This window comes from Giraffa tippelskirchi, chromosome 2 (genome assembly GCF_054371585.1).
Source record: "Giraffa tippelskirchi isolate mGirTip1 chromosome 2, T2T-mGirTip1v1.2.pri, whole genome shotgun sequence".
NCBI lineage: Eukaryota > Metazoa > Chordata > Mammalia > Artiodactyla > Giraffidae > Giraffa > Giraffa tippelskirchi.
The window spans coordinates 34317208-34331906 of NC_137276.1; the positions used below are offsets into that span (position 1 = coordinate 34317208).

Sequence of the window (14699 nt, forward strand, 5' to 3'; positions counted from 1 at the left end):
GAATATTCACCGGAAGGACTGATGCTGAAGCTCCAATACTTTGGCCACCTGATGCAAAGAGACAACTCATTGGAAAAGACCCTGATGCTGGGAAAGACTGAGGGCCAGAGAAGACGGCAGAGGAAGAGATGGTTAGATAGCATCACCAACTCAATGGACATGAATTTGAGCAAACTTTGAGAGATAGTAAAGGACAGAGAAGACTGTCATGCTGCAGTTCATGAGGTCACAAAGAGTCAGACACAACTTCGTGACTGAACAACAATAACAGACATAATAAACATGATTGTATGAGTCTCTCCTAGTTTTCTTCCAGCATTCTCCATCTTAATACATACCACTACCATCCACTCAGTTTCTCCAGACCCTATATGCCAACTGTATACCCAGTATCTCTGCTTGGTGATCTTAAAGTCACCTCCATCCCAGTACCTCCAAGTCTAAACTTATAACTGCCTTCTCCAAATCTGCTCCTATTACAATATTCCATATCTCACCAAATGACAATATTTTAGTTGCTCACATCTAAAACCCAAGAGTCATTCTCTTTCTTATACCACCCTCTTTCTTATCCAGTTAGCCAAGTGTAGTGGGTTGAATTTATCTATGGAAAAGATATGTCCAAGTCCTAACTCCAAGGACTTATGAATGTGACTTTATTAGAAAAGAGTGTTTGCAGATATAATTAAGATAAGGTTCCCAAAATGAGATATCCTGGATTAGACATATTCCCTTCCTCATAGAGCTAATAAGTAACGGTGATGGGTGCCCTTATAAAAGAAAAAAGAGAAGGGCTTGCTTTTGCAGCACATATGCTAAAACTGGAACGATACAGAGAAGATTAGCATGGTCCCTATGCAAGGATGACCCACAAATTCACGAAGCATTCCATATCTGGGGGAGGGATAAATTAACAGTTTGGGATTAACATATACACCCTACTATATATAATACAGATGATCACAGGACCTACTGTACCACACAGGAAACTCTACTCAATAGGTGTAATAACCTATATGGGAAAAGAATCTGAAAAAGAAAGAATATATATACGTATAAACACACACACATATATATGTGTGTATAACTAAATCACTTAGCTATATACCTGAAACTAACATAACATTGTTAATCACCTATATGCCAATATAAAATAAAAGTTAAATTAAAAAATTCAAATAGTAATGAGTGGTAAAAAAAGAGAAGGCACATGGAGACTCTGGGAAGAAGACCATGTGAAGATGGAGGCAGAGATTTGAATGATGCATCTATAGGCCAAAGGAACACAAAGGACTGCTGGCAACACCATCAATTAGGAGAGAGACATGAAGTGCATTCTCTCTCAGAGCCTTCAGAAGAAACCAACTCTGCCAACATAATTTTTTTTTTAATTTTATGTATTTATTATTTTTTACTGTGCTGGGTCTTTGTTGCTGCCAGTGGCCTTTCTCTAGTTGCAGCTAGCAGGGGCTACTCTCTAGTTGCACTGCATAGGCATCTCATTGTGCTGGCTTCTTCTGTTGCAGAACACAGGCTTTAGGGCATGCAGGCTACAGTAGCTGTAGTGCGTGGGCTCAACAGTTGTAGTTCCCGGTTCTAAAGCATCAGCTCAATAGTTGTGGCGTGCGTGGGCTTAGTTGCTCCGCTGCATGTGGGATCTTCCCTGGACCTGGGATCGAAACCCATGTTTCCTGCAGTGGCAGGTGGATTCTTCACCACAGCCACCAGAGTAGTCCCCTTGCCAGGATCTTGATTTCAGACTTCTGGTCTCCAGAATTGTGAGAGAATAAATTCCTGTTGTTTTAAAGCACTAAATCTGTGGCCTTAGGAGGTCAATATACCTAGTCTGGGTTCCTCAGGTAGCTAGGTGGTAAAAGAATCCGCCTGCCAATGCAGGAGCCAAGGGTTCAGTCCCTGGGCTGGGAAGATGCCCTGAAGGAGGGAGTGGCAACCCACTCCAGTATTCTTGCCTGGAAAATCCCATGGACAGAGGACCCTGGCAGGCTACAGTCCATGAGGTCGCAAAACAGTTGGACAAGACTGCGCGACTACAACAATACCAAATAGTCACTAAGGTCTGTTTGTTTTACCCTCCTGAATATGTTTTTTTTTTTTAATTATATAATACAATGTTATTAACTGTAGTTTACCATGTTTTACATTAGATCCTCTGAAACTAGATAGCTGAGATCCTTACAAACTTTCAGCTATAAGATGGATAAGGTCTAAGGATCTAATGTAAATATCCTCTAAATGTACTCACTTCACAATATCACCCAGACTAAGTCACCATCATCTCTTCCCTGGGTGACAGAAGTAACCTCCAACCGGTTTCTCCACATTCACTTGGGGCCACATTCAAACATTTCCCCGTGCTGCAATCAAAGCACTTTTTACTAAACCCATATCTGATCACTGCCTTGCTCTTTTAGTCACCTTCATATTAACCTTTCAGCTGTTTAAAAGAAACACTTTTTCCTTAGGTCTCATTTCTGTATTGTCTCCATTTTTTTCCTCCTATATTTTGGCTGTTTCTTCTAAGTACTCTTCTAAGTTCCTCTTCCTTGAATCATCCTCAACTTCCACAAATGATTTAAATTCCGTGCATGCCTGGTAAAGCCTTAGCTAGTAAGAGAAGGTGACTAGGATTAAGGTTATGGATTATAGTTAGAATACAAGTATTGAGAAGATGTGTATTGCAGATTGACCACAAGGGTGAGACACATGTGGAAAATGAGTGATAGTAAGATCACAAAGCAACTGCTGTTTGGTAAACCACAGCAGGACAGCCACAAACCAAGAGAGAGATAAGATGCTCTAGAAATGCATACTGATCCTTTGGGGAAGCAAACTGATGCCACATATCAAGAGGCACCGCAATCCTATTCCTGGGAATGTGTCATAAGGAAATAATTCAAAATAATAAAATAAAAGCTACACAAAAAGGCCTGTAACAAAATAGTTAAAAGTGAGAAATCACTTAAATTGTCAATAATACAGAAAGTGTACAAAAAACTAGGTTTATCTATGAAATATTACAAAGTTAATTAAAATGATAAAATATAGAAATATGGGGACATTTTACAAAACAATATTAGATAAAAGGTAGAGAAACATAATTGTATATCATAATGATAATGCATCAAATCAGCATCTCCAGTTTGATAAAGATCAAAAAAGACAGATATGAAAAGAGAATGATGGAAGGTTTCTTTTTTGATTTTTATACTTTTCCTTTTTATGATATTTTTTTTTAAAATATTTCTATTTATTTGTGCATTTATTTATTGCCTGTGTTGGGTCTTCAGTGTTGTGTGGGCTTTTCTCTGGTTGTGGCAAGCAGGGGCTGCTCTCTAGTAGCAGTGTACTGGCTTCTCATTGTGGTGGCTTCTCTTGTTGTGGCACACAGACTCTAGGGCACATGGACTTCAGTAGTTGCAGCATATGGGCTCAGTAGTTGCAGTTCGCAGGCTCTAGAGTGTGGGCTCAGTAGTTGTGCTACACGGGATTAGTTGCTCCTCGGCATGTGGGATCTTCCTAGACCAGGGATCATGTCTCCTGCACTGGCAGGCAGACGCTTTACCACTGAGCCACCAGGGAAGCCCCTTTATGATATTTTTAAATGGATTAAATAGCAATTCTTTAAAAGAATAGTCTGAAATGCATTTCCAAACGCATATCATAACTATGAATTGTGAGGAAGCAAACAAGAGAGTCCCTTGGGACTGCAAGGAGCTCCAACCAGTCCATCCTAAAGGAAATCAGTCCTGAATATTCATTGGAAGGACTGATGCTGAAGCTGAAACTCCAATACTTTGGCCACCTGATGCAAAGAACTCACTGGAAAAGACCCTGATGCTGGGAAAGATTGAAGGCGGGAGGAGAAGGGGACAATAGAGGATGCGATGGTTGGATGGCATCACTGACGCGATGGACATGAGTTTGAGTAGGCTCCGGGGGTTGGTGATGGACAGGGAAGCCTGGTGTGCTGCAGTCCATGGGGTCGCCAAGAGTCGGACACGACTGAGCGACTGAACTGAACTGAACTAAGAAACAGACCTTATTTAAATTGTTCAGTTTGTCCTGCTAATGTGACTGATCTGGTGCAGGATCAAGCATTCCTTTTAGTTTTCATGTCTCCTTCTACCTCTGCAATGCAGGACAGTTTCTGTCTTTCTTTGTCTTTCATGACCTCGGAGTTATCTGTCCAGTTGCACAGGGTCCTTCCCTGCACATCTGATTTAATGCTCTGTCATTGTTGTCTTGAAATTCTTCATCATTTTAAAGGAAATTTTGAAATTTTCACATTTTAATTTGATCAGGGCTCTGTAAATTAAGTAGTTGATTCTGAATGACTTTGACAGTTTTGAAGATTGGCTGGCTGTTTTATAAGATCCTTCAGTTTAGGTTTGGCTTAATTGTTTCTTCATAATTCAATCCAGGTTATGAATTTTTGGTAGGAATACCACTGAAGTGATGATGTGTCCTCATGCCTAGTAGCAGGAGGTGCAGAATACTAGTTTATTCCCAATACTTGTAACACTAACTTTAACAACTTAGTCAAGGTGATGCCTTCCAGTTTTCTGCACTGTCAAGTCACTGTTTTGTCCTTTGAAACACATTTTCAAACTGCTTTGTGAAAAGGTTGTACAATTTTACATTTCCTACCAGCCCTGTGTGAAAGTGCCCGTCATCCTAAATCCTCACCAAGCTAGACCCTATCTCTTAAAAAGACTTTCCAACTTTACAAGAGGACTTCCTTTAATTATTTCAAACTGTTATACTTTTCTTTGAAAAGTATTACTAATGAAGGTGGACCTACCTCCTTCTCCATTCCAGGCCATCCCACAGCCATATTACTTAAGTTATTTACATTTCTTCTTTTGAGATTAAGTAAAAAATTTCTTTGGTCCAACCTGCTTCTAGTCCACCTCAGTGATGAGATAATCCTAAGAAATATTTGTGAGTTGAAAGGGCACCACGGAGAAGTATACAAATTATAGGCCATCTCATGTGGTTTTAAATGTTTAACAAAATGGACAACAGAAACCTCCTTTAGGAGATGGTGATTATCTTTAGTACACAACTGTGTATTGTAAATTCCTGAAGGGGCTGTGATAAACTGGCTCTGGATTTAGGCCACTGGGGAGAGATGAGAACCCCTGTAGCTTGCTCACAATGGATGTGTGAAGGATAAACAGAATACAGGAGGAAAAGAAAATGAATAGAAGATTCTGGGGTACTCTGTTGGAGGGCAGTGGGGATGAGGTAACCATATAACAGAAAACCTCTGATAGCTGAGTTATTCTGGTGATCCAGCTGGCATGACTTAGTCAAATCAAGTACATGCATAACCTATGACCCAGCAATTCCTCTCCTGATTATATCCTTCAAAGGAAATTTCTCACAGGTCCTTAAGAGGAATATTAGAGGATGTTCATTAAAGTGTGCATTAAGGCATGTTGTTGTTTTTCTTGTGTGAGGTGGAAAAGAATTGGAGACAATCCTGAACTGACATAAATATGTAATAAACAAAATGAAGAACTAGGGAACAATTAGCAACAACAGATCAGACACACACAGAGCAAGGTTAGGATACACAGAATAGCTATATTAAAACCAGTGGAAAGTGAAAAAAAGAAATGAGAATAATAAAACAAAATCATTTACATAGATGAATAATACATACATACAAAACAAATATGCCTTTTCTCAAGAACATCGATAAATTTAAAGAATCTATATAAACAACGGCTGAATATGGAAGAGAGAGAAAGGACTTGCTAAAAAGGGATAAAACTGAGTATACTGATAAATAAGAATATAACAGAGTCTCTGCATGGATGAATAATGATAATGTGTCAAGAACTGAGGAAAGTGTTAACTCTGCATTCAAGGAAGAAGAAAGAAACAAAAAGAGGAAGTAAAGAAAAGAAAGGATGGAAGTTAAGAAAGAAAAAGCAAGAGAGCAGCAAAGTGATGGGCAATCAGCCTCTGTTCCCTTTGATCACAGGGCTTTGCACATGTTGTTCCACTTGCTAAAAATTCTGAGACAACGATGACCATCACCACCGCCACCACCACCACATACACATACACACAGTTAACTACTCGTTCCTTTAGATCTCAGCTCAGTCATCAATTCTTTAGCAAAAGCCTCGTATGACCTCTCTGATGAGGCCATATTCCCTTATCATAGTAGGTCTTAACACCATATTCTTTCTTTTTCGGCACTAATTACAACCAAACGTTTTAGAATTAGAAAACTTTACATCTATCTGGGTGGTTTGTTTAACTAATATCTGCTTCCCACCAGTAGACCAAAGCTCTACAAGCGCAGGGATGGTATCATTTTCTCGTTCTCATGTCCAGACACTGGCTGATAATTAAGTGGCTAGTTAATATTTGTTACATGGGTGAATTAATAAAAGGATAAATGAATGAACTGACAATAAAGATTGGAAAAGAGAACCAAAGTGGAAGAGCTATGAAAAGAGCCTCACAGAAGGTCTTGAAATTATTTGCCAGAAAGGAGGAGGGACTGTTTCTTAAGTTTACCACACCTTTTGCAGCCAGGTGCTGATACCATCTCACTCACTGGTAGGCACTGTTATCCTCAAGCTTTTTTTCCATATACCGTTTGGGATGTGGGGATTGAGAGAAACTGGAAGAGGGGAATATTCACCAAGAATGCTGAATAGAAGGGAAAGGAAAAAAGAACTGGCAAGAAAACAAGGGTTTAGCAGAATGCAAGTGGATACTGACTAAGCTAAAAAGGAGACAGCTACCAACCCACTCCAGTATTCTTGCCTGGGAAATCCCATGGACAGAGGAGCCTGGTGGGCTACAGTTCAGGAGGTCGCAAAGAGTTGGACACAACTTAGCGACTAAACAACAACAACCAAAACTTTTGACATAAAGTGATTGATCTACTGAAAACAGTTTACCTTTGGAATGGTGAATAAGAATAGGCTGAACTAATATTATGCCATGCAATCCTGAGATTTAAAATCAAGATGCATGTCTCACACTCAAGCGTCTTTAGGGACCAATAAGGCTGATGGATAACAGACAACAGGAAGTACTGGGGCTGGTGGGGGAACTAGAGACTAAATACCAAGTGAGTGTATGGTCCACTCAAAGGTATTAAAAAATCAATGAAAAGTATCACACACACAATTTTAACCAAACAAAACTATTCCTCTGGCAGAATCTGGCCATGAGCCTCAAGTCTGTGCCCCTGTGACTGTTCTAAATCCCAAAGAAAAGAGCTGACCATGTCAAAGAAATAAGTAACAGAAAACACCCAGAAAAATAAAAATCCACAACAAGCAAGCTGCTGCTGCTGCTGCTAAGTTGCTTCAGTCGTGTCTGACTCTGTGCGACCCCATAGACAGCAGCCCACCAGGCTCCGCTGTCCCTGGGATTCTCCAGGCAAGAACACTGGAGTGGGTTGCCATTTCCTTCTCCAATGCATGAAAGTGAAAAGTGAAAGTGAAGTCGCTCAGTCGTCTCCGACTCCTAGCAACCCCATGGATTGCAGCCTACCAGGCTCCTCCATCCAGGGGATTTTCCAGGCAAGAGTACTGGAGTGGGGTGCCATTGCCTTCTCCAACAAGCAAGGGGGGGTATATAAATTTATACTTAGGATTCACTTCAATTCATCAGTTAAATATAATCAAAAAAACAGTAAATATTTATTGTTTATAAATACAGAGTAATGACCCAGGTGTCTGGGGTTAAAAGATGGAACTAGTTATGACTCCTGTACTTTGGTATTAGTTCTCAGTTCAGGACCTACAAGGTTTAATGAATGGGCAGTCACACAGGTTACAAAATAATCTTATCTTCTCAGTTGAAAATCAGTCTCTCATGCTGTCCATGATTTAAATCTCACCTACACATCCATTCAACTTTAAACCTATCATAGTCATGTAAAGTCCCGTATTCTAAAATCGTCTCGTCTATCCATATAAAATTCTGATTTCTTTAGCCTTGGGTAATAGGAAAATAATGTGTGTTTGAAATCCAGTGCTTACTCAGGTCCCAGTAAAGATGCTCAATAAATGTTCACTGAATCCAAAACTGATGTTTTTAAAATATGTCCACAAATTCTCTGATATTTTCTCTTCAAAAAAGTATACTCTAATTCCCCTATCATTGGGAGTGGTCTGAAATAGAGTGATTCATTTTTAACAAACTGAATAGTGGAAATGATGACTTCCATGACTAAGATCTTTAAGCAGCATTAGAGTTTTCCCCTTGCTCTCTCTTGGATAACTTGCTCTGGGGAAAGCCAGATGCTCTATCATGAAGACAGACACTCAAGCAGCCCTATGGAGAAGTTTATGTAGTGAGAAACTGAAGCTTCCTGCCAACAGCCAGTAAGTAAGGAATGATACATCCTGTCAAGAACCATATGAGTGAACCATCTTAAAAGTTAATCCTTCCGGGGGAGATTTAAGAGGGAGAGGACATATGTAAACTTATGGCTGATTTGCATTGTTGTATGGCAGAAGCCAACATAATATTGTAAAGCCATTATCCTCTGATTAAAAATAAATTTTAAAAAAGAAAACAAAAGTCAATCCTTGAGCCTCAGTAAAGTCTTCGGATGACTGTAGCCTTGACCAACAGTCAAGACTGCAACTTCCAGAAGCAGAACCATCCTGCTAAACCACTCCTAAATTCCAGATGCACAGCTGCTGCTGCTGCTGCTAAGTTGTTTCAGTCGTGTCCGACTCTGTGCGACCCCATAGACGGCAGCCCACCAGGCTCCGCCGTCCCTGGGATTCTCCAGGCAAGAATACTGGAGTGGGTTGCCATTTCCTTCTCCAGTGCATGAAAGGGAAAAGTGAAAGTGAAGTCGCTCAGTCGTGTCCGACTCTTAGCGACCCCATGGACTGCAGCCTACCAGGCTCCTCCACCCATGGGGTTTTCCAGGCAAGAGGACTGGAGTGGGGTGCCATTGCCTTCTCCGCCAGATGCACAGAGACTATGTGAAATAATAAATGTTTATTATTGCTTTAAGTTGATAGCTTTTAGAGTAATTTGTTAAGCAGAAATAGATAACTCATATGCCTACTGAAATTATCATGATGTTATGACATACACGCATCTGATGTTTAAAACCTAGCTGTTATGACGCCTCTTTCACTTACCTTCTACTCCTCCTCCACTTCCCATCTTTGCCACCTCCAGAAGCCACTCATTCCCGTAATTTCTGGATATTAAAAAGTCCTTTTGCTCCTAATGAGCCCAAGAGAGGGATTCCTTAGGGGCAGACTTTATCTTCTTTCAGGTGTGACAGATGTTGGAGGAGACATTTTGGATCATCAAGATCTCTCATCAATCTATTCATAAATATCTACTTATTTCACTTATGCATCCACTTATTCACCTGAGAGGATTTTAATTATTAGCAACACGGACTTCCCTGGTGGTTCAATGGCTAAGACTCCATGCTTTCAATGTAGGGGGAATGAGTTTGATCCCTGGTCAGGGAACTAGATCCCAATATGTTGCAACCAAGAGTTTGAATGCCACAACTAATCAACTAAAGATCCCACATGCTGCAATGAAGATCGAAGCCGTCACCTACTGAAACTAAGACTGGGTATGTAGAATGTGTGTGTGTGCTCAGTCGTGTCAGACTCTTCACGACACCATGGACTGTAGCCCACCAGGATCCTCTGTCCATGGAATTTTCTAGGCAAGAATACTAGAGTGGCTTGCCATTTCCTTCTCCAGCGGATCTTCCTGACCCAGGAACAGAATACAGGTCTCTAGAGTCTCAGGCACTGGCAGGTGGATTCTTTACCAGTAGTGCCACCTGGGAAGCCCACAAGACTGGGTACAGCCAAATAAATAAATAAACAATTAAAAAAATAATAATCAGCAGTGTCAGCTTAGAAAATGAAGGGAAGCAATCAGAAGCATAAATGCCACCTAAGCAGGTTTTAGGACTATATGCAGATAAGCCCATAAGTGGAAGTATTTCCAAACTTGTAACCAGAGGAAGGACTTGGCCTTTGGTGAAAAATGAAGTAGAGAATTATTACAATAAGCCAGGGCACACTGTGATATACAAGGTACCTAAGATGTTAGTTTCATTTTATGGTCTCTTCCCTGTGCAGGGTACTTACCAGCAGCTTTAGAATAGAGGCAGAGACAATGTGTCCTTGTTTTATAGAACACTGTTTCACAGAGAGCTCCTAGCAGAGTCTGGTACAAACAGAGAGTGAGCAACTATTGCTGCCAAAGGGATTATCAGAAACTGGACATGACTTTGTGTGTGGAATCTACTCCCCCTTCCCCAAAGATTCTGGAAAGCAATGAATAAACAGAGTGGCTCTGAACAGACAATGCAAGAAAAGAAAGAGGAAACGTCAGGTCTTAGAAATTAAATTTATCAACAAAATCTCAAATAGAAAAGATTATCACAACCCTAGGAAAATCCCTCTTTGTTTCCTGATCTATAATATTGCAGATGAGGAAAAAAAAAAAAAAAGCTTAAGGTATTTGATCTCTTTTGCTGAAAACCATTCCCACTGGTAGAACTGGCATCTTATTACATTTCCTGCCTGGTAAAACGCAGGCTTGACTACACCATAATATCTAATCCTCAGATTTATTAACTTTGAAATGGATACAATATCATAAGATTACTGAGGAAAAATAATTATATTTAGGGAAATAAAAATGCTTATTAAGTGATAATTGTCTTAGGTTAGGGGTCCCAAAATTGACCCTGAGTCAAGGTGTTATGAGTTGAAGTATGTGCCTTACAAAAGATGTTATAATTCTTATCCCCAGTATGTAGAAATGTGACTTTATTTGGGAATAGGATCTTTACAGATGTTACCAAGTTGTGATAATGTCACGCAACTGGGTCCTTGATCCAGTATAGCTACTATTCTTATATGAGGGGAAGATGGCCACATGAAGACACAGAGACTGGGAAGAATGCTATGTAAAGGTGGAGGCAGAGATAGGAGAGATGCATTTACAAACCAAAGATGCCGTGAATTGCCAGCCATCACCAGAAGCTAGGAGAGAAGCATGAAACAGACTTCTCCTCAGAGCCCTGAAGAGGAACCAACTGAACCAACACTTTTATTGTATTTCCAACTTATGGCCTCCAGAACTGTGAGAGGATAAATTTTTTTGTTTTAAGCCACACAGTTTAGGTACTTTGTTACAGCAACTCCAGGAAAGTAATATAGAAGGATTTGAAAGTATGTGATTTATCTTGAAGGAGAGACCTGGAACCACTGATGGAAGAATAAGCAAGCGAGACTGAGAAGAGGAAGTCAGTAATAGAGTAGGCTGATAGGTGGGTAACCCTGCAGGTAGGGCTCAACTCTTCTGCAGACTTCTGGAGACAACGGAAGATGCCTTAGAGTTGTTCTGCTTTTGAGAAGTGAGGACATCAGTGTACTTATGGGTATAAATATTGGTATATTAGTGTTCTGTGGCCACTGTGACAATCACCGCAAATTTGGTAGCTGAAAACAATGAAAACTTATTAGCTCACAGGTCTAGAGGCCAGAAGTTCGAAATCAGTATCCTTGGAATTATGCGGTCAGCAGGGCCATCCTGCCTCCAGAGGCTCCACAGGAGAGTCTGCTCCTTGCCTCTTCCTGCTTCTGGTGGCTGCTGGCCCTCCTTGACTTATGATTACATCACTGCACTCTCCGCTTCTGTGGCCACAAGGTCTCCTCCTCTTCCATCTGCATGAAATCTCCCTCTGCCTAGCTCCCCTAAGAACACATATGATTACATTTAGGGCCTACCTGGACAGTCCAGAATCATCTCCCTATCTCAAGATCCTTAATCATACCTTTGGCTTCTAAAACATAAATTTCATCAGTTTCAGGGCCTGATATCTTCAGAGGACATTCTTCAGCCTACCACACGTGGCATATGTATTTATCCTTCAGCTTTCAATTGTCATTGGTTGAAGATTGCTCTCAGGGTCCTTGGTGCTTCTTGACTGCCCTGCAGGGGTTGAGAAAAACTCCTCAAATTAAAAGTTGCATGTATTGAACGGAAAGTGCTGAGAGGATGTCAATGGGATGGCAGTATCTGCTACACTATTATTTTTTGTTATTTAGATTTTTGGGTTAACAATTTTAAATTGAATAATTAATCATTAGTTATAATTATTATTATTAGCTATTTTAGCCTAATTTCCCAATGACCCACAATATAAATTATTTGCTCTGTGTAACCTTGCTTAGAAAAAAAAATTTTTAAGAAGAGTAAACAATGTTTTTAATGATAAAAATAATCTTCAGGACATTTAAGTGTTATATACCACATATGTGCACAGGTACATTCAGCCCATATAGAATCTATTAAGTGGAGTCATAAAGAAACATCTCTCAAGAGGCAGACATTTTGCTTTACCTGCTGTACACAATGAGTCCAATCATTATCTTTTCATATAGGTGTCACAGACATAAGGTTTAAGAATCTCTTTGCATTAGATTGATGGATGAGATCACACCAGAAGAGCAAGTAGAACAAAGAGAGAAGTAGAAAGGTGGGTCAGGAGTGGGGCCCTGAGAGTAACCTACATTGAAGAGGCAGCAGGATGAAGGAATGAAAGTAGGAGGAGAACCTGGTAAAGAGGCTGTTAAGGGAGCCAAGAGAGTCAAAATTCTAATGGGAGAAAGGAAAATTGCAGCAGAGAGATCTAGTGAGGTTAAAAAAAAAAGAAATAATGTAATTCAGTGCACACTTAAAAAAATTCACATTACTTGGAGGTTCTTGGTGATCTTATCGAGAGCAGTTACAGTGGAATATTATGGGCAGGGTCTCAAAAGTGTTCACAGGAACCTCTGGGTACAGTCCCTCTGAAGTTAGTATGGGGTAGCCCAGTGACCCCTCTTAGTCCAGGTATTCAGAAAAGCTATAGAAGATCCCTACCCTAATGCTGGGTAGGATTGGGGGCAGGAGGAGAAGGGGACGACAAAGGATGAGATGGTTGGATGGCATCACTGACTCGATGGACATGGGTTTGGGTAGACTCCAGGAGTTGGTGATGGACAGGGAGGCCTGGCGTGCTGCAATTCATGGGGTCGCAAAGAGTCGGACACAACTGAGCGACTGAACTGAACTGATAGAAGATCCAAGAGGATCTAGCCCAAACTGAGCTTAGTGTGGATTGAGTGAATGGGGAATGACACAAAACTGGGGATGACGTAACTGAGAAACCAGATTACATTAGTAGGAATCATGTAAACTTCCATTTGTTAAGTTTGTGTTTAAATGACAGATTGCTCAAAATCAAGATGGGAAACATTAGCTTGGCAAGAAGTGCTTAAAAATGATCCAAAGATTTTTAGTTGATTATAAACTTAAAATGGGCCAAGAGTATGACTTAATTCTTAAAAAAGCTAGCACAGGCTTGGGCTGTGATAATAGAGAAGATGAAGTGGAGATACCAAGAGAAATATAGTTTTTTTCTTTTTCTTTCTTTCCTTTTTTTTTTGAAGTAAAGACAACGAGAGAATGAGGAAAATAAAACTGCAATTAGGAGGAGTCATTAGGAAAAAAATGAAGGATGGAAGAGATGTGCATATATTTATCGGCCAAGGGCAAAGATGTACTAGGGAGGGAAATAGAGAGCAGGGATAGTTAGTGATACACGGAGTGTGATGAAGCTGGGAGAAGTTCGTCTCGAACTGAAATGGAGATGCCTCATCCTTGGAGAGACTGGACCAGAGGCTGAAAGGACGGGAGTGACCACAGATAGATCATTATGTTTGAGAAGGAATTCAGACACTTGGGAAGAGCTCAAGCCAATGTTTTCAACTTGTTTGATGAAGTAATACTCCAGTGGGACAGGTTCTGCTGTCTCTGAGAATGTGCGTAAAGGAGAGCAGTGGGGAAATTGAGGAATTTGGAAGAGAGGGAAAGAAGAGTTCTGGATAGAATGGGATTCTTGGTCTTTAAAGTGGGATCCTGAAACTGAAAGATTTCTTCTCAGTCTCTGTAAGACCAGTACCTACAAGGGAGCTCAGATTCTTTGGAGCTTCTGCTGGGCTTTCCCCTCTAGCTCAGGACTGCTAGGCCAGACTGTCAGGATGTTCTCAGAATCGCAGACTTGAAAAACAAAAACAAACAAGAAAAACAACTAAAGCAGAATTCTTAAATTTATTCATGAAGAAAAAGTCTTTAAAGACAATCATTTTGGAAAACTTCGTTATTCTTGCAATGCATAAATCTTCCTGTTAAAACTAATGACTTCGGAGGAATTACTAAGGAGACAGTAGAATTTACAGAAAAGTTATAGTTATAAAAAACTGAAATGCAGATGAATCTAACTGATATAACTGTTTACCAAGCAGTGGTTAAATTAAGGCAAAAAGGGTTTCAAAATAAAACATTAAGAATCATAGACTTCTGAGTGCCGGAACTCAGGAGAAATCATCAGCCATTCCACATACTCGCCCAGAGAACCTGTCAAGGGGCAGGTATTTCACAAATGGAATAAGCTCTTCTCTGTCCCACAAAAGTCAGTATTTATAATAGAAAGATGAGACGAGCTATATCCTATAACAAGCTAAACATGAGGAGAGGTACAAAATACAAGAAGATGACTGAAAAACTCAGATCCTCTCGTTCTAAGAAGAGAAGCCCGATTTCCTGAAGAACTGCAAGGAAATTGGGCAGGAGTCAAAGATTCAGAG

At 40.3% G+C, this 14699-nt stretch overlaps 1 non-coding gene across 1 annotated transcript; it reads left to right on the forward strand.

The window, feature by feature from the left end:
- The first annotated feature begins 795 nt into the window (after nucleotides 1-795).
- Nucleotides 796-898, forward strand: LOC145539982 (U6 spliceosomal RNA). The gene has a single exon (XR_014078119.1). It is a non-coding gene; the product is annotated as a U6 spliceosomal RNA (small nuclear RNA).
- Nucleotides 899-14699: the final 13801 nt, after the last annotated feature.